The 22,085-nt window shown below is 51.4% G+C and overlaps 1 protein-coding gene across 2 annotated transcripts in view; it reads left to right on the top strand.

Annotated features, from left to right (window-relative positions):
• KIF20B (kinesin family member 20B) overlaps positions 1–22,085 on the top strand; it is a 608,549-nt gene that overhangs the window by 508,694 nt on the left and 77,770 nt on the right. The window lies entirely within an intron of this gene.

The following is a 22,085-nucleotide window of genomic DNA, read 5'->3' as shown; positions in this document are numbered from 1 at the left end:
ATTGCATTTTCAATGCTTGTTTGAGTTGTTGCAAGTTGCCCATAGGTTCCTCCTTTCTTCTGCTTATTTGAGTGATTTCCAAATTTGAACTATGCCCCTTTTTTGGTGTTCGATGCTGTACGTGTCTTTTCTGGAGTGTTGGTCTTGGATTCTGAGACTCTCCCACCATTCGTTAACGTGGCTTTTTTGGCCACTTCCTTTGTATATATCTTTTTTCCACATTTTCACATTCTATTCAGGCTTAGCCTGCAGTACAGCTCTTTTGATGGCAGTGGTCCTTGGCTACTGCCTGCAAGTCTATATTGTGGGTTGTTTCTCACTTTGGCTTCATACTGCCTGGTCGGGCACTCTTATGCTTCTTGTGTAAGTAACATTAAGATCTCTATGGCCGTTTACATGCTGCATATTTCTACCTGCTTCAGCGGGTTTAAAATTGATGTTAATTGCCCCTAATTACCCTTTTTTGGGATTGTGTGTGCACTCTGCATGTTTCTTGTCCCTCTGGCTATTCCCAACTCATTGCTCAGGTTCTTGCCTTTGGGCTCTTGACACCGGCTCCTTCGACTTCCTTCTATAGGCTAGTCTGTTAGGCTCTGGCTGCATCTCTTCGAGTTCATTTTGAGCTTGGGTCGGTGTACGCATTGTGCGCCATTAAGAGGAGAGTGGTCATTCTTCCTCTCTTTCTTGCTCTGGTAGAAGGATCATGACGTTCTACCCGTCATTTTTATATGGGTATAGTGTAGCACTATTCTGGCGTTTTTAGGATATCTTCTATCCTGTTATTTCTACTCTTTCGAGCTGCTTGGGTTGCTGTCTGGCTGTTCCGCCACAGCTTCCCCCCTTTATCTGTCACTCTGTTGCCGGATCGGATGCTTGGCGCTTTGTTGTTCTGTCACAGACCCACCTCCCTTTTGGGGTATGGCTTTGGTATCTATTCTAAGTAAAGGAATTTGCAGCTAGATGTCTCTATCAGATGTACGAGTTACTTACCTTCGGTAACGATGTATCTGGTAGAGATGTTGTCTAGCCACAGATTCATGAACGCCCACCCAGTCTCTGCGAGGACCTTGTCTAGTGGTGTTCTCCACTGGCCTCTTCAGTTGCCATTGGATTATCTCTCAGGGGGGTTCAGATTGTTGCACCCCCCTGAGTGTTTCCATATACAGTTAACTTCTGCTGAGGTGCTTCTTTCCTGTGATATGGTGCCTTTTGATTCTCGAGGAGATTCGTTTTCCTCTCCAGTTACCTTCCTTCCGTCTTCTCTACTAACTCGGGGTCCTGGTCTCCTCGTGGTCATCCTCTTTGAGGGTCGGTTGTGCTCTGTTTCCAACCTCTGTTATTAGAGGGAAAAGGCCAGTCTTTTCCTACCTTTCTACAGTGGACTGTTTTTCCTTCTGTGTTCCGTTCTTACTAGACGGCACAGTTCTACATGGCTCTATCAGTCTATTCGGTCTGTTGAGATGTTCTTCCCTGTTTCACTCTGGGAAGGGTCTACGCTTAGCTTGCAGGGCTCTTTCTCACAGCTTCCACTTGTATGTAGGCAGTGTCTAGCTCTGTCTTTTACAATGGTTTCTTCCACCATCCTCTTTATTTATTCACAGATTTTCATCCCTTTCACACTGTTCCCATACTTTCACCTTTTTTTTATTGATGGCTCCATGTTCAGCGGAAAAGTTTCTCCGAAGAAAACTGATGCACCGGGAGGGACTTGTATGACCTCGCTGACGTCACGTACGTGGACGATGTCGGGCGGGGTCGTGTGGCGACGTCCCTCGGTGCGCAGAGGTGCTGCTGCAAAAACATTTCGGATCCAGTCTTACGCCTGGGGATATTCTAAGTTATGGAATCTGCGGCTAGACAACGTCTCTACCAGATACATCGTTACCGAAGGTAAGTAACTCGTACGTTTTGTTACTTACTCCCATTCTAGGTTGTTTTTATGGCACAGCAGATTAACCACTGATATGAAAGGTACTTAAGCTAACATCCCAAGTGTATGTTGTGTAAGTGTCCAGTGTAGTATATTCATTATATGAATAAGGTAAGCTGAGCAATGGAGTCCTGTGGGTTGTTTTGAAAGCCCCTGCCTGTTGCTCTGCACTTTGAGATGATCTTGTTTTCCCAGATAGTGGAAGTATATTCCTGACAATCCTGAAGCAGAAGGGAGGAAACCTAGTCACTGAAGTGGGGACATAAGAGACAGAGCTAATATACACTCAAAACAATGGTCCAAAGGTTTGGGAAAAACCTCCAAAACCTGGAGGGTGGGGAGTTCCTATAAACAAGTATAAAGGGAAACCTCCACCCTGCATAATACTTCTACTAATACTTAGGTATCCGTCGAGTAAAAGCACTTGAAAACAGGGACAGAAGTTACATGCCACACCTATACTCCTCTCCTAAGGAAGTGGAAAAAGAAAAAAAACAATTTTATATATATGTAACCCTCAACCACTCTAATAGTGGCATGCTTCATCATCTGGTTCTCACTGTAGCCTGTTCTCCCTTCTATGTCTCTCAACTCAGTTTCCCAAGGCCTACCTACTCATTCCCATCCATGTTGGTTCGAACTTTTTTCTTTTGGTTAAAACTGCCTACCTTTTACTGTTTACATTTTGTTATCCTTCCCTCTAAATACCTAATATTGCTATATTTTACAATTGCAGTTACTTTGCAGTTTAAAGGGGCTTGATTTAAATGGTACAGCAGGTGCAGCGTCACTGGGCTAAAATCTCTAGGGACCGCACAGAACAGATTAATGCTAAATTCGACTACTAAACAGTCAGTCACAAGTGCAGTTATCTAGCAGGCATTCTAGTGTCATGATTACAATGGTACTGGGACCAAAAGAACTAGGCACCCCGATGAACACTGATTATTACTATATTTTACAACTAATAAAGCAGTCGCAAGTGCAGTTATCTTGCAGACACTAGAGTCATGATTTGAATGGTGCAGCAGATGTAGTGCCACCAGGTCCAATAGTTGCTAAACTTTTTTCTTATGTTAAAGGCTGCACAATTTTAGTTAGTTATCTTCCCCTGGCTGCACGCATTTAAGAGGTGCTTGTTTGACTCTGCTTTAGTGGATGGCACTTTTAACAAATTTTCTCATTCTTCATGATATTGTTCCACTAATAAAATAGAAAAAAAAATCTGTATCATGTGTTTGTCTCTTTTTTTTCTGCCATGTGTTTGTTGTTGGCTCATTATGTAGCATAAAGCCAAATGAAGTGAGTGCAGTGCTTTACATGAGCACACTCTTCAGGGATGTTTAAACCTCCTTTATCCATTGGGACAGTTTCTCTGTAACATTACAATCTGAAAGAAACAGGTTAGTATTAGATTCCTTACCTTAGAATATCCCCGGGCGTCAGTCTGGATCCGGAAACTTTTGCGTAGCAGTACCCCTGCGCGTCGGCAGGCGTCGTCTGCAGGCTTCCCCTGCGGCGCCGCGTCGTCGGCGCCGTGATGACGTCGCTGGAGTATATAGACGCCGCCTCCGCGCGCTGACGTCAGTTCTTCTTTTTTCGGCGCCAGTTAGCGCAGATCCGAACAGCAGTACTCCGGTCTTTTGACCAAGGTTTTTTGATTACTCTAACTTCTTTAGGTGCCGGTAGGATGCCCGGTTTTAAAAATTGTGACGGGTGCGACCGCCTGATGTCGGTCACCGACCACCATCGACTCTGCCTCCGGTGCCTGGGCGCGGACCACGACGTTGAGTCCTGCGTCGACTGCCGGGCCTTGACGAGTAAGGCTAGGCGGGAGCGGTCCCGCAACCTACTCGAGCTCCGGATGTCGGCCCGCGTCGAGAGCGGTCCCGGTCCGGCCGGAGGTCGAGGGAGCGGTCGAGAGAACGGTCGCGGAGCCGCCACGAGCGCTCCGGAAGTCGTCACCATTCCTCCGGTTCCTCAGGTAAGCGACACAAGAAGTCGGGGCGTCGTCATCGCACCCCCGACTCCCCCCGACGCGGCCGGGGGTTCGGGTGGCCCCACCCCCGCGGCTCCGCGTGGGTCGCCGACGCTGCCTGCTCCATACCAGTCGGTCCCTGGGCAAGGCGCGTCGCGCGAGGAGATAGAGGAGTTCCTCATGGCCATGAGGGCGCTGTCTCCTCCGACGGGGCCTACGGCGCCTGCGGGCCCGTTGGTCCCGTCCGGGGGCCCGAGCGGTGCAGGTGCTCCTGCCCCGGCGCCGCCGTCGACTCCGGCCCCGGCGCCGCTGGGCCCTTCAGGGTCGTCGCCGGCTGGTCACCCGGTCTCTCCGGCGCCGATTCCATCGGGGCAACCCGTGGTGCCGCCTCCGCGCGGCGCCGTGACTCCGACGCCGGTTCCGACTGGCGTCGGGGCGCCGGCTCCGGGCGGCGCCACCCCCATTCCCTCTCCAATTCCGGACGTGGAGTCGGACCGGCGTCGTCCGACGCCGAGTCCGGCGCCGATGGGGCCCATTGACCCCGAGGAGCCGGTCTACATCGTTGAATCCGAGTATGGTGATGATGAAGATTATGGAGAGGGTTGGGAGGGGTCTGAGGACCCTCTGTCACGCGAGTGTCAGTACGACGTGGACTGGACAGGTGACTTGGGTGATGCCAGTGGTCTGGACGAATCTCCTAACCCTGGTTTTGTCTCGCCTCCCACTGTGGCGTCGGAGGCTGGGGCTGCCTACTCTGTGGTGCTGATGAGGGCTGCCAAGGCCTTGAGCCTTGAGCTCCCCGTCGCAAAAGTGAAGCCTAACATCCTCACCGAGGTCTTCAAACCGCAGTCATGCCCACAGGAGCCTCTGCTGCCGTTTAATGAAGCCTTGACGGACGTTCTGTTGGGCACGTGGTCCAGGCCCGCTTCAGGTTCGCCTGTTGATAGGAACGTTGCCAGGCGCCACCGTCCGTGTCCGGACGACCCTAAGTTCCTGTCCACCCATCCCACCCCTGAGAGTCTGGTGATCCAGGCCTCTACTTCCCAATCCGCGTTCCCGTCGGCCCCGCCCGACCGGGAATCTAAGAGGTACGACCAGTATGGCAAGAAGGTCTTCTCGTCCCTGAGTCTGGGACTGCGGTCTTGCAACACCGCATGCCTCTTGGGCCGCTACACCCACTCTCTGTGGAATACGGTCGCGGAGTGTCTGCCGCAATGCCCGCAGGAGGTACGGGACAAGCTCGGCCAGGCTATGGTTGAAGGCCGAGACGCGGCGAGGTATTCCATCAGGTGTGGTCTTGATACGACCGACTCGCTGGGCAAAGCGATGTCCACGACGGTGGCGATTCGTCGCCACGCCTGGCTGAGATCCGCCAATTTTTCGACGGATGTCCAAAATGCCTTGATGGACATGCCGTTCGATGGCAGTCGCCTGTTTGGCGACAAAGCGGACAACGCGCTTGAGCGCTTCAAGGACTCCAGGGTCACGGCCAAGTCCTTGGGTCTCTCGACCCAGCGCCAGCAAACGGGTTCGTTTCGCTCCTTTCGTGCCACGGAAGGGGCGGTCCCACACGTGCTGCCAGCCACGCACCGCAGAACACTTCTCAACGCGGTGGCGGCCGTGGATTCCGCCGTGGTGGCGGTCGGGGACAGCGGCGAGGTCAGGCCACACCTCCCCCCGCAGCAGCCTCCAATTCCTCCTAGTCCGAGCTTTCAGACCCATGTGACGCCAGTGGGTGGCAGGGTTCGCCATCACCACTCCCGCTGGCGCACTATCACATCGGACAGGTGGGTGCTGCAGCTCGTCCGAAGGGGCTACTCCCTCCCCTTCGTGACCACTCCTCCAGCCATGCCACCGCAGAACCACCGTGTGTCGGGCGACCACTTGACACTTCTGCAGGAGGAAGTTACGGCCCTCTTGGCCAAGGGGGCCATCGAGCGCGTTCCTGGGCCAGAAGTAGGGTGTGGTTGCTATTCCCACTACTTTCTGGTACCCAAGAAGGACAAGGGGGGCCTGCGTCCTATCTTGGATCTACGGAACGTCAACGGCTTCCTCTGGAAGGAGAAGTTCAAGATGTTGACTTTGGCTCAGGTCTTGGCTGCTCTAGACCCACTAGACTGGATGGTAGCGTTGGACTTGCAGGATGCGTATTTTCACATCCCCGTCCTGCCGGCCCACTGGCGTTACCTGCGGTTCATGGTAGGCCACGAGCACTTTCAGTTTATCGTGCTCCCATTCGGCCTTACCAGCGCCCCACGGGTGTTCACGAAGGTGATGGCGGTGGTCGCAGCTCATCTGCGCCTCGACGACTGGTTGTTGAAGGCGGGCTCGCCCCAGACAGTCGTCCACCACCTCCAGATGACGGCAGACCTCCTGCACGAGCTGGGGTTTTCCATCAACGTGCCGAAATCACACCTGTGTCCCTCTCAAAAGCTCATTTTCATCGGAGCGGTTCTCGACTCGGCGCAGTTTCGGGTTTATCCTCCGGAACGGCGGGTCCGGGATATTCAGGCTCTGATTCCCATCTTTCAGCCGTTATCCCGGGTCTCGGTCAGGTTGACGCTGCGGCTTCTGGGACTGATGGCCTCCTGCATCCTTCTGGTGCATCACGCCAGGTGGCGGATGCGGGCTCTGCAGTGGGACCTGAAGTTTCAGTGGGCCCAGCATCAGGGCAACCTATCCGACCATGTCCTGATCTCTGAGGGCACTGCGAGACAGTTGCAGTGGTGGCTTACGGACTGCGATTGGGTCAGAGGCAGATCCCTCTCCCTTCCCCAACCGGAGCACGTGGTTGTGACGGACGCGTCCCTCCAGGGCTGGGGAGGCCACTTGGGAGAGGCGGAGATCAACGGCATCTGGTCTCCGGCGGAGTCCCGGCTCCATATCAACATGTTGGAGCTGCGGGCGATTCGCCTAGCACTGAAGGCATTCCTCCCGTTTGTCAACGGGAGTGTGGTGCAGGTGTTCACGGACAACACCACCGCCATGTGGTACTGCAACAAGCAGGGCGGAGTGGGGTCGTGGACCCTTTGCCAGGAGGCTCTGCGCCTCTGGCAATGGCTGGAACGTCAGGGCGTGACTCTGACGGTTCAACACCTGGCAGGTTCTCTGAACGCCAGGGCAGACGAACTCAGCCGTCGGTGCTCAGTGGATCACGAATGGCGTCTGAACTCGGACGTGGCGAAAGGCCTCTTTCTGCAATGGGGAGAGCCTTGTTTAGATCTATTCGCCACAGAAGAGAATGCGCAATGTCATCAGTTCTGCGCGTTGGAGTTTCCAAGACGGCACTCGCTCGGCGACGCCTTTTGGCGCGAGTGGAGCTGCGGTCTGTTGTACGCCTTTCCACCTATACCACTTCTGCCCAGAGTGCTGAAGAAGATCAGGCGCGACCGGGCCCAAGTTATCCTTGTGGCTCCGGACTGGGCTCGAAGGTACTGGTATCCCGAGCTACTCAGCATGTCAGTCGGTCCCTCGATCCGCCTGCCCCTTCAGGAGGACCTTCTGTCGCAGCAGCAGGGGACGGTCCTCCACCCGAACCTGTCCAGTCTCCACCTCCATGCTTGGAGATTGAGCGGCGACAGTTGACGCCATTTGACTTGCCTCCTGAAGTCTGTGATGTGATTCTGGCAGCCAGGCGTCCCTCCACAAAGTCGGTATACGCCTGCCGGTGGAACAGATTTGTGGCATGGTGCACAGCAAAGGCTGTGGATCCCCTTTCTGCCCCTCTCTCCGAGGTTCTCCTCTTTCTTCTCTCTCTTGCCCAGCAGGGCTCTGCTCTGGGCACTATCAAGGGCTACCTTTCTGCCCTTTCCGCCTTCTTACGGCAACCTGATCAGCCATCTTTGTTCAAGTCCCCTATTGTACTGAGATTCTTGAAGGGCATCACGCACATGTATCCACCTGTTCCGTTCGTGATGCCTCAGTGGGACTTGAACCTGGTTCTGACTTTCTTGATGTGCGCTCCCTTTGAGCCGCTTCATTCCTGTCCTCTACGTCTTCTGACTTTAAAGACGGCCTTCCTGGTTGCCATCACCTCTGCCAGGAGAGTGAGTGAGCTCCAGGCTCTTTCTGTGAAACCTCCTTTCTTGTCCATTCATCCAGACAAGGTGGTTCTTAGAACTAGACCTTCTTTCCTGCCCAAAGTTGTTTCTGCTTTTCACATCGGGCAGTCCATCACCTTACCCTCCTTCTTCCCGCCTCCGCATCCTTCAAAGGATGAAGAGCGGCTCCATCGTCTGGACCCAAAACGTGCACTTTCATTTTATATGGATCGCACACCCCAGTTCCGGGTGGATGACCAACTGTTTGTTGGCTACGTGGGTGAGAAGAAGGGACGGGCGGTACAGAAACGGACCATCTCTCGGTGGGTCGTCCTGGGCATCAAAGCATGCTACTCTTTGGCTCGGAAGGAGCCTCCTGTTGGGCTGAGGGCCCATTCCACTCGGGCCACGGCGGCTACTACTGCCCTGGGCCGGGGAGTCCCTTTGCAGGACATTTGCCAGGCGGCTACGTGGGCCTCGCTGCACACCTTTGCGAGGCATTACTGCCTGGACAGTCAAGTCCGGAGGGACGGCTTCTTTGGCCGTTCGGTCCTCCAGGATTTTCTGGTGTAGGATTGTATTGGTTCGCAGACCCACCACCGGGGTTGGTATTGCTGGGGTATCTATTCTAAGGTAAGGAATCTAATACTAACCTGTTTCTTTCAGATGAACAAGTTACTTACCTTCGGTAACGATATATCTGTAAGAAACAGTAGTTGGCATTAGATTCCTTACCGCCCCACCCATCCTCCCCGTTCTGCGAACTGATACCTAGGGTTAAGGACATCCCTTTCAGGGCCCTAGTTTCACATGGCACCAGTGTTAGTTCTCACATGGCTCTGCGTGTTCTGGCGCGGAAAAGCTGTGTGCAAAGAACTGACGCCAGCGCGCGGAGGCGGCGTCTATATACTCCAGCGACGTCATCACGACGCGGAGCCGCGGGGGACGCCTGCAGACGACGCCTACCGACGCGCAGGGGTACTGCTACACAAAAGTTTCCGGATCCAGACTGACGCCTGGGGATATTCTAAGGTAAGGAATCTAATACTAACTACTGTTTCTTACAGATATATCGTTACCGAAGGCAAGTAACTTGTTCGTTGCAGACAACTGCAGCAGAGTCTTGGATTGTACACCGGGTCATGTGCTTGTTCTAAAAGTATTCCTCAAGTTTTGTGATTGCGGCCTGCTTCTACTGGCCAGGTAGGCAGGCTGTATAGTTTCAAGAGCAGTGAATTCAAAAATTCCAGCAGCTGGGCATTGTTGCATTGTGCCAAAGCTTGTCTTTGTGAGCAAGCATGTTGGATGACTGTGTAGGATTTGTTCTTTTTTTTTTTCCTGAAAGTATATATTATTTTGGAATACTTCTAAATTCAAAATCATTTTTTTTCTTCTTTGGTGCGAGTTTTCCACTTTTTTAACACTGAGCGTTTAGCTTAGTAAGCAGGTAGGTGGTAAGACTGGCTTTTTTTGAACTGGCCTTTACTATACAGATTGGTTTGTTATAGCACAAAAAATGTGTTCTATCGTTTGCTGTCTTTTCCTTTGGCCATATGACTAAGCAACGTGGTAATTGAACAATACTGAAGCAGGAGTTACTTCCCAATAGTGAGAGTTTTGCCGTTTATCTTTCCGTGTATGTAAAGTGCATCCATATTTATTTGCATATTTTTAACCCATGGTATTTTAGCTTTATAATTGCTGAAAAGGGTTTGAGTTCGCCAAAGTAATTTAAGTAGCCTCCTATATTTTAATTGTTATATAATCTAAAGAACATCAACTGCGCATTCTTAAAACAGGCAAAGGCTTTGCCTAATTTACCTCGCTTTATGCCTGGCATTGTAGGTTAATAATTGCTAAAAGGGGTTTGAGTTGTCCAAAGTGTTTTTAAACAGCCTCCTGCATTTTCATTGTTTTATAATATAAAGAAACTACCTGCACATTCTTAAAACAGGCAAAGTGAAGTTATCTATCTGAAAGAGACACGTTAGTGATAGATTCCTTACCTTAGAATATCCCCAGGCGTCAGACTGGATCTGGAAAATTTTGCACAGCAATATTCTGCGCGCCGGCAGGCGTTGTCCGCGGCTCCGCGTCCGTCGTCGGCGTCGTTAGCGCCGGAATGACGTCGTCGGAGTACTTAGACGCCGCCCATGCGCGCTGACGTCAATTCTTTTTTCCGCGCCAGCTAGCGCAGATCCGGAGAAGCTCTACCCCGTAGTCTTTTTTTACTAAACTTTTCGATCTTTTTGATCATTTTTCTACTCGAGTCTTCGACTCCGACGGTGCCGGTAGGGATGCCCGGGTTCAAACCCTGTTCCAAGTGCGACCGACTGATGTCGGTTACCGACCCCCATCGCCGGTGCCTGAAGTGTTTAGGCCTTGACCACGACGACCGTACCTGCTCCGACTGCCGGGCCCTGACGTCGAAAGCTAGATGTGAGCGGTCCCGCAAGCGGCTCGAGCTCCGGCAGTCGGCCCCGCGCCGCTCCAGGTCCCAGTCCCACGGGAGGGCGAGGGACCGGTCGCGCGGTCGGAGTCCTCGCAGCTCCGGGAGTGGACATCGGGATCCAAGTCCTCGGGTCAGAGGCATGAGAGGTCGGAGAGGCGTCATCGTTCCTCCGACCCACCCCGACGCTCGCGCGATGCGGCCGGGGGTTCGGGTGACTTCACCCACGCGGCTCCGACTGAGTCGCAGGCGTCGCCACCTGCCCCACACCTTCGGGTCCCTGGGCATGGCGTGACGCCGGAGGAGGTCGAGCGGTACCTCATGGCCATGAGGTCCCTCCCTCCTCAGCCGGGTCCTGTGGCGCCTTCGGGCCCAGCGGCCCCGGCTGGAGGCCCTAGCGGGTCGGGTGCTTCGGCCTCGACGCCGTCGGGTGCTTAGGCCCCGGCGCCGCCGGCGACTTCGGTCCCTGTGCCGCAGGTCCTCACCGGATCTGCTTCCGGATCCGGGTCGTCGCCGGTCGACCTCACGCCCTCACCGGCGCTGGCCCCGCGGATGTCACCCCCGGCGCCCCTTGTGGACGCCGTCCCCAATGTTCCCTTCGGTCCGACTCTGGCGCCGGAACGGCGCCACTTCCGACGGCCTTTGGAGATTTTTATTTCCATGAGGAGGCCCCGTCTGTTGAACCTGTTCTACAGGAGATGGGTGACGAAGGTGATTGGGAGGGTCTGCTAACCCTCTGGCAGAGGAATGCCAGTCTCAAGAGGACTGGACATATGAGCTTGGGCCAGACACTGGATTTGTCTCCCCTCCCACCGTGGCTACGGAGGAGGGGGCTGCTTACAGTGTAGTGTTGACGAGGGCGGCCAAGGCCTTAAACCTTGAGCTCCCTGTTGCGGCCGTGAGGACTAACCTCCTCACTGAGGTCCTTAGACCGCAGGCAAGCTCCAGTGAGCCGCTGCTGCCGTTTAATGAGGCCTTGTGTGACGTTCTTGTGGGCACTTGGTCCAAGCCCGCCTCAGGTCCGCCTGTGGCTAGGAACGTGGCCAGACGCTACCGCCCGGATCCAGGCGACCCTTGCTTTTTGTCCACCCATCCCACCCCCAAGAGCTTGGTCATCCAGGCCTCTTCTTCCCAGACCGCATTCCCGACGGCCCCGCCCGATCGGGAATCCAAGAGGTATAAACAATTCGGGAAGAAAGTGTTCTCGTCCCCGAGTTTGGGACTGCGGTCTGTCAATACCGCATGCCTCTTGGGCCGCTACTCCCACACCCTGTGGGATACGGTCGCGGACGTGCTGCCACAATGCCCGGAGGAGGTCTGGGCTAAACTCGCCCAAGCCCTTGCGGAGGGTCGAGATGCAGCGCGATATTCCATCCGGTGTGCGCTGGATACCACGGACTCACTGGGCAGGGCGATGGCAACGACGGTGGCGGTTCGACGCCACGCCTGGTTGAGGACCGCCAACTTTTCGGCCGATGTCCAGTCCACTCTTCTGGACATGCCATTCGATGGCCGTCGCCTCTTTGGCGGCAAGGCAGACCATGCGCTTGAGAGTTTTAAGGACTCCAGCGCTACGGCCAAGTCCTTGGGCCTCTCGGCCCCACGCCAGCAATCTGGTCCCTTTCGCTCCTTTCGTGGCCACGGAAGGGGCGCCCCCACACGAGCTGCCAGCCATGCACAGCAGAATGTTCAGCAGTGCGGTGGTGGCGGTGGAAACCGCCGTAACGGCGGTCGGGGACAGCGGCGAGCCCAGTCCACACCTCCCTCCGCAGCACCTGCTTCAAAACCTTCCTAGTCCATGTTTTCAGGCCCATGTGACGCCAGTGGGTGGCAGGGTTCACCATCACCTCTTCCACTGGCGCAATGTCACGTTGGACGGGTGGGTGCTGCAAATCGTCCAAAGGGGCTACTCCCTCCCCTTCGAGGCGACCCCTCCAGCCATGCCACCGCAATGCCACCGAGTATCGGGGGATCATTTGCGACTTCTGCAGGAGGAAGTTACGGCCCTCTTGGCCAAGGGGGCCATCGAGCGTGTTCCTGGGCCAGAAGTAGGGTGTGGTTGCTACTCCCACTACTTTCTGGTACCCAAGAAGGACAAAGGGGGCCTACGCCCTATCTTGGACCTACGGAACGTCAACGGGTTCCTTCGGAAGGAGAAGTTCAAAATGCTGACACTAGCTCAGGTCCTAGCTGCCCTGGACCCAGAAGACTGGATGGTAGCGTTGGACTTGCAGGACGCTTATTTCCACATCCCCGTCCTGCCGGCCCACCGGCGCTACCTGCTGTTCACGGTTGGCCACGAGCACTTTCAATTTACCGTGCTCCCCTTCGGCCTTACCAGCGCCCCACGAGTTTTCACAAAGGTGATGGCGGTAGTCGCAGCTCATCTGCGCAGTGTAGGGGTTTCAGTCTTCCCCCTACTTCGACGACTGGTTGTTGAAGGCGGGCTCGCCCCAGACAGTCGTCAGCCACCTCCAGACGACGGCAGATCTCCTGCATCAGCTGGGGTTCTCCATCAATGTGCCAAAGTCACACCTGTGTCCCTCTCAGAAGCTCCTCTTCATCGGAGTGGGTCTCGACTCGGCGCAGTTTCGGGTTTATCCTCCCGAACAGCGGGTCCGGGATATTCAGGCTATGATTCCACTCTTTCAGCCTTTATCCCGGGTATCGGTCAGGTTGACGCTGCGGCTTAGGGGGCTGATGGCCTCCTGCATCCTTCTGGTGCATCACGCTCGGTGGCGGGTGTGGGCTCTGCAGTGGGACCTGAAGTTTCAGTGGGCCCAGCATCAGGGCAACCTTTCCGACCATGTCCTGATCTCGGAGTGCACTGCGAAACAGCTGCAGTGGTGGCTCAGGGACCGCGATTGGGTCAGTGGCAGATCCCTCTCCCTTCCCCAGCCGGAGCACGTAGTTGTGACGGACGCGTCCCTCCAGGGCTCGGGAGGCCATATGGGAGAGGTGAGATCAGAGGCCTCTGGTCTCCGGGGGAGTCACAGCTCCATATCAACCTTTTGGAGCTGCGGGCGATTCGTCTAGCACTGAAGGCATTCCTCCCCTCTGTCCGGGGGAGTGTAGTGCAGGTGTTCACGGACAACACCACCGCCATGTGGTACTGCAAGAAACAGGGCGGGGTGGGGTCGTGGACCCTTTGCCAGGAGGCTGGAACAGCAGGGCGTGACCCTGGTGGTTAAACACCTGGCAGGTTCTCTGAACGCCAGGGCGGACTAACTCAGCCGTCGGTGCATGATGGATCACGAATGGCGTCTGAACTCGGACGTGGCGCAAGGCCTCTTTCAGCAATGGGGAGAGCCTTGGTTAGATCTATTCGCCACCGAAGAGAATGCGGAATGTCATCAGTTCTGCGCGTTGGAATTTCCAAGGCGGCACTCGCTCGGCGACGCTTTTCATCGCGTGTGGAGTTGCGGTCTGTTATACGCCTTTCCGCCTATACCACTTCTGCCCAGAGTGCTGAAGAAGATCAAGCGCGACCGGGCCCAAGTCATGCTTGTGGCTCCGGACTGGGCACGAAGGTACTGGTTTCCAGAGCTACTCAGTATGTCAGTCGATCCCCGGTGTGTCTGCCTCTTCAGGAGGACCTTTTGTCGCAGCAGCAGGGGACGGTCCTCCACCCGAACCTGTCCAGTCTCCACCTCCGTGCTTGGAGATTGAGCGGCGACAGTTGAGGCCATTTGACTTGCCTCCTTACGTCTGTAATGTCATTCTGGCAGCCAGGTGTCCCTCCACTAAGTCGGTATACGCCTTCAGGTGGAACAGATTTGTGGCATGGTGCACAGCAAAGGCTGTGGATCCTCTTGCTGCCCCTCTTTCTGAGGTTCTTCTCTTCCTTCTTTCTCTTGCCCAGCAGGGCTCTGCTCTGGGCACTATCAAGGGCTACATTTCTGCCCTTTCAGCCTTTCTAAGGCTGCCTGATCAACCTTCTTTGTTCAAGTCCCCTTTTGTAAATCGTTTTCTGAAGGGGATCACACACACATTTCCTCCTGTTCCGTTTGTGATGCCTCAGTGAGACTTGAACCTTGTTCTTACGTTTCTGATGTGCGCTCCCTTTGAGCCACTTCACAATTGTCCTCTTCGTCTTTTCACCTTGAAGACTGCCTTCCTGGTTGCCATCACCTCTGCCAGGAGAGTGAGTGAGCTCCAGGCTCTTTCTTGTACTCCTCCTTTCCTTTCTGTCCATCGGACAAGATTGTGTTACGTAGTAAGCCATCTTTCCTGCCCAAGGTTGTCACGGCCTTCCATATCGGGCAGTCTATCACCTTGCCCACCTTCTCTCCGCCACCGCATCCCTCTAAAGAGGAAGAGCGGCTCCACCGTCTGGACCCAAAACGTGCGCTTTCATTCTACTTGGATCGCACATGCCAGTTCCGGGTGGATGACCAACTCTTTGTTGGTTACGTGGGCGCTAAGAAGGGGAAAGCGGTGCACCAGCGGACCATCTCGCGGTGGATCATCTTGTGTATCCAGGCATGCTACTCCTTGGCTAAGAAGGAGACCCCTGTTGGATTGCGGGCTCATTCCACTTGGGCCACGGCGACTACCACTGCCCTGGGCCGAGGAGTGCCCTTGCAGGACATTTGCCAGGCAGCTACGTGGGCCTCGCTGCACACGTTTGCACAACACTACTGCCTGGACAGCTAAGTCCAGAGGGATGGATCCTTTGGCCGTTCCGTCCTCCAGGACTTTCTGGTGTGATTATTGGTTCGCAGACCCACCACCGGGGTTGGTATTGCTGGGGTATCTATTCTAAGGTAAGGAATCTATTACTAACGTGTCTCTTTCAGATGCACAAGTTACTACTTGTGTAACGATATATCTGTAAGAGACATTAGTTAGTGATAGATTCCTTACCGACCCACCATCCTCCCCGTTCTGTGAACCGATATCTAGGGTTAAGGTCATCCCCTTTCAGGGCCCTAGTTTCATGGCACCAGTGTTGGTTCCATCATGGCTCTGCGTATCTGGCGCGGAAAGGCGGTGTATCAGAACTGACGTCCGCGCGCATGGGCGGCGTCTAAGTACTCCGACGTCATTCTGGCGCTGCCGACGACGGACGCAGAGCCGCGGACGACGCCTGCCGGCGCGCAGGGGTATTGCTGTGCAAAATTTTCCGGATCCAGTCTGACGCCTGGGGATATAATAAGGTAAGGAATCTATCACTAACTAATGTCTCTTACAGATATATCGTTACACAAGTAGTAACTTGTGCAGCAGGCACTAGGGTCATGATTTCAATGGTGCAACAGGTGCAGTTGCACTGGGACTTATAAAAAGTGCCTTGAAAAAAATATAGTATTTATTACAACATACAAACTTCAAATTATGTAACACATTAATTGAAAATGTCAGTGTACTGTTTACATGAAGAAAAATTGTAAACCATATGTAACACAATGCGAATGACAATGCAAGTGCAAATATTTACCATATGATTATTGTTTCAGAGTTTTTGTTTTTAACAATGGACAATGGACAATAACCAAACCACTTCTTTTCATCTACTTTTCGTAATCTTATTTTTGTGGATTTTCAAAAACAGCACTTACGCTGTACTTGTATGGTTTTTCATCCACCCTTTATCTATTCTCCCCATAGCTGCACCACTTTCAAGCCTACTTATCAGGTACATGTTTTTTTTCTTTGTCCACCATTGTTTACCTAATCTCCCCACTTTATAATATCCCTAGTAACACCACAATATATTGCCTTTTTGTACATAAACACGCCATAACACTTTAACAGACTTCCTGTAACTTATATTGCACAGCTACTCAGCAAGCTACAACTTAAAACAAAAAAAGCTTAATCTCCTATGAGAAACCCAATGTGTTTACTAATGCTTGTTGAGATGAGTTCCTGAATAATCTTCCTGTAGCAGTGCCAGTTGTTGGATCGGTGAAATGGTGGTATGGGGGAGGGGTCCACAGCCAAAAGCAGGTCGTTTGCACCTCTTTGTACCTTTGTTGTGGGTGCTCCAGGCTGAAGAATAACCTGTGAGGTGCATCATTAAGCACAAAGGTTGTCTGCAGAAAAGTATAGAGCGGCACTTAAAAAATAAAATGCACCCGAACCAGTTCTGTGTCATACAAATACATGACCGCATTTTGGAGCAATTAACATAGTTTATTAAAGCCACAAATGATGTGTGTCGTTCAGCAGACTTTAATACATTAACATATTTCATGTTTTTTTGTCTAGCACTGCATGCTAGACTCTTCTCTAAGCGCTTTTGGTGGTATTGAGAAGCTAGTGCTCTGAATGGACTAGGGCATCCAGCTACGGTGACAGACAATTGTAACTGCCAGTAGTTTGGTGCTTTATTTTTACACTTTTTTGTACAGCGCAGCGCACTGCAGGTTCAAGGTGCTCTTCTCACCAGAGTGCATGCTGAAAAATCTGATTCGATGTGAGGACTGGCCTTTGTGGCCGTCATGCATTAGTCATGCTCTTAATGTGAGGCTTGATCATGCGAAAGCTAGTGTGAACAGCTTGGCTTTCACGAGTCCTAAGGTATCGCAGTGGGTTCAGGCCTGAGATGTGGTTTCAGGCGTTCCACTTCGAGACCCCAGAGTACCTTCAGAATCCTCTCCAGAACCATCTTTTTTATCTACATAAGTTGCTTCTCCTTCATCCTCTATATTCCCCTGTATTGTCTTATCTGGAGGTGCTTTGAATACACGCCTCGACAGAGGCTACTCATTCCTCCTCATACCTACAAATCTATGAATTTTTCAGTTTTGATGTGGTGCCCAGGCCTTCACTTTGACCGCCTTTGGAGTTTCTGCCATCCTGCTTTACCCATTGGTGTATTCAACTGTTGCGTTGCTACACTTGCAGTGTGTTGCACTACCCCTGCACACTGATGCAGCCTCTGTGTTTGGAAGTGGACTTTACCCCTTTTAAAATATACACAAGCAAGGGGAGCCATTTCTGTGCTTGTAAAACTTTCACATGAAAAAAATGAATGTGTGTATATATATATATATATATATATATATATATATATATATATATATATATATATATATATATATATATATATATATATATATATATATATATGTTCACAGTTGCCCACTTGCAGGATGCACTCACTGTAAGCATACTCAAGTTGGGGGAAGACACCCATGCTCCCAGCATCAGCAGAGCCTGACGCGTTTCAGGATTACTCCCTTCCTCAAAGGCTTTTCTGCAGAATGAAAGACTGCCCGCAACAGAACCATCAGCATTTGTCCCTCCTTTATTTCCATATTGTTAATCATACTCAGGTGAGTTTCAGCATCACAATGCATTCTGGGGCTGATAGTCCATCAAATAAAACCCAAGTGGGCTGTAGGCAGACCTTTCAAACAAAAATTATAAAAACATCACAGGGGCATAGGCGGAAGTTCTTCCCCGTTCAAATTTTGTGCTCATCAGTCCAAGAGCCGCTGAACAAGGCGCCAGCAGCGGGGACCGCTAGCTTCTGCGGCGGTGCTTCCCTCGACCGGGTCGGCCGACATACCTAAAGGTTCACAGTTGCCCACTTGCAGGATGCACTCACTGTAAGCATACTCAAGTTGGGGGAAGACACCCATGCTCCCAGCATCAGCAGAGCCTGACGCGTTTCAGGATTACTCCCTTCCTCAAAGGCTTTTCTGCAGAATGAAAGACTGCCCGCAACAGAACCATCAGCATTTGTCCCTCCTTTATTTCCATATTGTTAATCATACTCAGGTGAGTTTCAGCATCACAATGCATTCTGGGGCTGATAGTCCATCAAATAAAACCCAAGTGGGCTGTAGGCAGACCTTTCAAACAAAAATTATAAAAACATCACAGGGGCATAGGCGGAAGTTCTTCCCCTTTCAAATTTTGTGCTCATCAGTCCAAGAGCCGCTGAACAAGGCGCCAGCAGCGGGGACCGCTAGCTTCTGCGGCGGTGCTTCCCTCGACCGGGTCGGCCGACATACATAAAGGTTCACAGTTGCCCACTTGCAGGATGCACTCACTGTAAGCATACTCAAGTTGGGGGAAGACACCCATGCTCCCAGCATCAGCAGAGCCTGACGCGTTTCAGGATTACTCCCTTCCTCAAAGGCTTTTCTGCAGAATGAAAGACTGCCCGCAACAGAACCATCAGCATTTGTCCCTCCTTTATTTCCATATTGTTAATCATACTCAGGTGAGTTTCAGCATCACAATGCATTCTGGGGCTGATAGTCCATCAAATAAAACCCAAGTGGGCTGTAGGCAGACCTTTCAAACAAAAATTATAAAAACATCACAGGGGCATAGGCGGAAGTTCTTCCCCGTTCAAATTTTGTGCTCATCAGTCCAAGAGCCGCTGAACAAGGCGCCAGCAGCGGGGACCGCTAGCTTCTGCGGCGGTGCTTCCCTCGACCGGGTCGGCCGACATACATAAAGGTTCACAGTTGCCCACTTGCAGGATGCACTCACTGTAAGCATACTCAAGTTGGGGGAAGACACCCATGCTCCCAGCATCAGCAGAGCCTGACGCGTTTCAGGATTACTCCCTTCCTCAAAGGCTTTTCTGCAGAATGAAAGACTGCCCGCAACAGAACCATCAGCATTTGTCCCTCCTTTATTTCCATATTGTTAATCATACTCAGGTGAGTTTCAGCATCACAATGCATTCTGGGGCTGATAGTCCATCAAATAAAACCCAAGTGGGCTGTAGGCAGACCTTTCAAACAAAAATTATAAAAACATCACAGGGGCATAGGCGGAAGTTCTTCCCCGTTCAAATTTTGTGCTCATCAGTCCAAGAGCCGCTGAACAAGGCGCCAGCAGCGGGGACCGCTAGCTTCTGCGGCGGTGCTTCCCTCGACCGGGTCGGCCGACATACATAAAGGTTCACAGTTGCCCACTTGCAGGATGCACTCACTGTAAGCATACTCAAGTTGGGGGAAGACACCCATGCTCCCAGCATCAGCAGAGCCTGACGCGTTTCAGGATTACTCCCTTCCTCAAAGGCTTTTCTGCAGAATGAAAGACTGCCCGCAACAGAACCATCAGCATTTGTCCCTCCTTTATTTCCATATTGTTAATCATACTCAGGTGAGTTTCAGCATCACAATGCATTCTGGGGCTGATAGTCCATCAAATAAAACCCAAGTGGGCTGTAGGCAGACCTTTCAAACAAAAATTATAAAAACATCACAGGGGCATAGGCGGAAGTTCATCCCCGTTCAAATTTTGTGCTCATCAGTCCAAGAGCCGCTGAACAAGGCGCCAGCAGCGGGGACCGCTAGCTTCTGCGGCGGTGCTTCCCTCGACCGGGTCGGCCGACATACATAAAGGTTCACAGTTGCCCACTTGCAGGATGCACTCACTGTAAGCATACTCAAGTTGGGGGAAGACACCCATGCTCCCAGCATCAGCAGAGCCTGACGCGTTTCAGGATTACTCCCTTCCTCAAAGGCTTTTCTGCAGAATGAAAGACTGCCCGCAACAGAACCATCAGCATTTGTCCCTCCTTTATTTCCATATTGTTAATCATACTCAGGTGAGTTTCAGCATCACAATGCATTCTGGGGCTGATAGTCCATCAAATAAAACCCAAGTGGGCTGTAGGCAGACCTTTCAAACAAAAATTATAAAAACATCACAGGGGCATAGGCGGAAGTTCTTCTTGATTAACAATATGGAAATAAAGGAGGGACAAATGCTGATGGTTCTGTTGCGGGCAGTCTTTCATTCTGCAGAAAAGCCTTTGAGGAAGGGAGTAATCCTGAAACGCGTCAGGCTCTGCAGATGCTGGGAGCATGGGTGTCTTCCCCCAACTTGAGTATGCTTAGTGAGTGCATCCTGCAAGTGGGCAACTGTGAACCTTTATATATATTTATATATATATATATATATATATATATATATATATATATATATATATATATATATATATATATATATATATATATATATATATATATATATATATATATATATATATATATATATATATATATATATATATATATATATATATATATATATATATATATATATATATATATATATATATATGATCAAGGGCTCTTGAAGCCCGAAACGCGTCTTGCTGGCTGTGAAGGAACAACAATAAAACTTTACCTTGCCTGATTTTGCTGTGGTCGGTCTGAGTTCCTGCTTCGCCGTCCAAACGGAAGTGGTTGGAATTGCTGGTGCATATATATATGTGATCCAGACCCGAATGAGGGTCGAAACATGTCATGGCGGACACGCTGGTCGATTATTTGAGAAAATAAAGAAAATTTGATTGGCACAGATATCTGGGTCCACTTCTCGTCCTTGCCTACCGGACGGCACTCCAAAAGCGGCGAATTTGGAAATATATATATATATCAAACACGAAGGTTGCCCCACATAAAGATGCCTCTACGAAGAGTTGAAATGCCTTTATTTCAAGATTTCCAGTACAGCAGGTAAAAGTCCAACCTGCATAGTGAGCCCAACGCGTTTCAAACAATAAATGTTCTTGATCACAGGCAAATTAGCAGAAAGCAGCATGCGCGATGAGACACTCCCTGATAAGTGATGAAGACCCGCCTTAATGGGCGTATGCTGCAAGGCATTCTGGTTTTCGTAGTGTCTCACCCCTGGTGTAGGTGCCGCCACAGTCTGTAACTTAACTCTGTATTTCCCCAGTGGGTGAGGGTGGAACTGGAAACACTGCGGTACTGTTTATAACGCCAAATCTCAAATTGGCCCCTCCGTTCTTCAGCGCTCGGTACTTCCAAGCGCCAGATCTGCAGGCTAGGCAGCGGGCATCTTTGTGGCCGAGCAAAGCCGCTAAACATCAAACACGAAGGTTGCCCCACATAAAGATGCCTCTACGAAGAGTTGAAATGCCTTTATTTCAAGATTTCCAGTACAGCAGGTAAAAGTCCAACCTGCATAGTGAGCCCAGCGCGTTTCAAACAATAAATGTTCTTGATCACGGGCAAATGAGCAGAAAGCAGCATGCGCGATGAGACACTCCCTGATAAGTGATGAAGACCCGCCTTAATATATATACCAAAGAGACACCCTCCGTCTCAGGAGCCACCAACCCTGCAGGGAAGCCTCGTTGCAATGGACACGGAGGCATCCATCAATTTAACATCCAGTCCGGACTGGCAATATTAACCCACATTGTACTTTGCCTGCACCTTTAAACATTTGATTCCACTCGACATGTACTGTGATTCATTGAAAATCCAGCCGATAAATCTGAATAAGAGTGTGAGGCATTGTGGGAAATGAAGGCTTTTACATCAGTCATGTGACTTTGTGAGTTTAAAAGGTGCGCTCACACACACAGAACATTGTTTATTTCTCCTCCTGTGATCAAGGCAGCATGGCTGCAGAAACGCGTAAGGATAATGGAGAACTCTTGTGCTACCTTACCTGTGAATAAACGCATCTAACTCCGGTAATGTGCCTTGCAGTTTTTCCTGGATATATATATATATATATATATATATGTGTATATATATTTCCAAATTCGCCGCTTTTGTATGTTACATTTCAAGTAACATACATGTATGTTACCAGTATTCCATCTTGCGTTGCTTCAGGAAAAATTGGCATGCCTTGATGCCGTCCCTGTGTCTTATACTAGTGTATAAGGATTCGACATCAAGGCATACCAACCAGCACTGATCATCTACTTCTAACTTTCAAATTTTGTGT

The sequence above is a fragment of the Lissotriton helveticus genome, chromosome 5_1 (genome assembly GCF_964261635.1).
Source record: "Lissotriton helveticus chromosome 5_1, aLisHel1.1, whole genome shotgun sequence".
Taxonomy (NCBI): Eukaryota; Metazoa; Chordata; class Amphibia; order Caudata; family Salamandridae; genus Lissotriton; species Lissotriton helveticus.
Note: the sequence above shows the minus strand (reverse complement) of the source record. Positions and strands in the feature narration are given on the sequence as shown.